This window comes from Triticum urartu, chromosome 7A (genome assembly GCF_056163025.1).
Source record: "Triticum urartu cultivar PI428250 chromosome 7A, HENAU_Tu73, whole genome shotgun sequence".
Lineage (NCBI taxonomy): Eukaryota > Viridiplantae > Streptophyta > Magnoliopsida > Poales > Poaceae > Triticum > Triticum urartu.
This window is the reverse complement of record NC_141879.1, coordinates 476,397,792-476,399,510: the sequence shown is the minus strand read 5'-3', so window position 1 is coordinate 476,399,510 and position 1,719 is coordinate 476,397,792.

Here is a 1,719-nt window from a genome sequence, read left to right as displayed (position 1 = left end):
ACTGTGCAAAAATTACCGCGGGAGGAGCTGCCACCTGGTCACGAGGGTGGTGGGCGCGCCCCCCCTATAGGGCGCGCCCCCTGCCTCGTGGGCCCACGGTGGCCCTCCTCCACTTATCCCAGCACCCATCTTCTTCCTCTATCTCACACAAACCCGAAAAACCAACTCAAGCACGAGTTCCAGCCACTTTTGCTGTGATTTTTGATCTGCTTGCTCAAAGCACCTCTCGCAAAACTGCTTGGGGAGATTGTTCCTTGGTATGTGACTCCTCCATTGGTCCAATTAGTTTTTGTTCTAGTGCTTTATTCTTTGCAAATTTGTGCTGCATAGGTGACCATGTTCTTGAGCTTGCACGTCAAATTTATATGGTTCCAAGTAGTTTTAATGCTTGATATAGGCTCTAGGCACTTGTAGGAGTAGTTGCTATCAGTTTTATTGAAGTTGGTTTACTTTTATTTTGAAGTTACTAAAAATTTCAGAATTTTATAGAGAAAAACAATATGTTTAGGAGGATGTTCCAAGGTGGTTCCTCTAAGAAGTAAGGACCCAGGATTGCTATGCGCGATGCTGATGAGGATCCACCAAGAGACGCTCCAGTACGGCCTTGTGAATGGCCGTCGGAAAATTTTATGGACCGTGCGGGAATTAAAGAAGAATTAAAAGCATATTTGCGCAATGCCGGTCTTGAGTATTTTGAGGCTAACAAATGCCCCCAGTATCATGATCTCACAAGTTCATTTGTGAGGAGGTTTGAGTATTCATCTTCGTGTAATTCTCCTTCAGTCATGTTTGATCTTTATGACAAATCTTATACCATGGACCTAGATGATTTCACTTCTGCTTGCGAACTTCCATCATGGGGTAGTGTTAGGGATCCCCCTAAATCTGAATTAGAAACTTTCTTGCTAGTATAACTGTGGGGGAATCTAGAGATATAACACAGTCTACCATAGGGAGCATTCACTTTCCTGCTATACATTATTTTGCTCTCTTCATCGATAGATGCATAAATGCTAAGGATGAAGCATGTCACATGTGCGTCCCTGATCTTAGCATTCTTAGGAGTGCTGTGTTAGGAGACCAATCTTATCATATGGGAGCCATTGTAGCTCGTAGGTTGCATCATAATAGACATAATGGATATTTCTTTGGAGGAATTTATGCAACCCGCTTAGCTCATTTTCTTGAGATAGACATTCGTGAGGGTGATATGGAGTTGCTTCCTGCATATTTAGATTATGAATCTATGGCTTCGCACCAGTTTGTTGAGAGGCCTGAATCACCTCTCTTATATCATTTAATTTTTGATAAACGACGTGTTTTCCTATTACTCTCCCTGCTCATGCCTTCTTTGATTCACAGGCAAAAGGAAGATATGTTATTATCAGAGAGGAGGCAGAAGAGTACGAGAGGAGAGCGGAGGCAGCTCGACTCCACGCTGCAGCTCAGCAGGCGATAACCGCTGCAGATCAGTATGATCCCAACTATTCTTCCTCATCACAGTACGACCCCAACAACTATTATTATGGATATCCGCCAGGCCAGCCGTGGCCATAGACCAACTTAGGCCAAAAGCCTAAGTTTGGGGGAGTACGTATTTCTCACCGACATTACATTTATGCTCACACACACTCATTGCTAAATGTCGGTGCTCATACTTTTTCACTGTAATATCCATGCTAGTTTATTTTCTTTTTTCTACTTTCTTCTTGTGTGTTT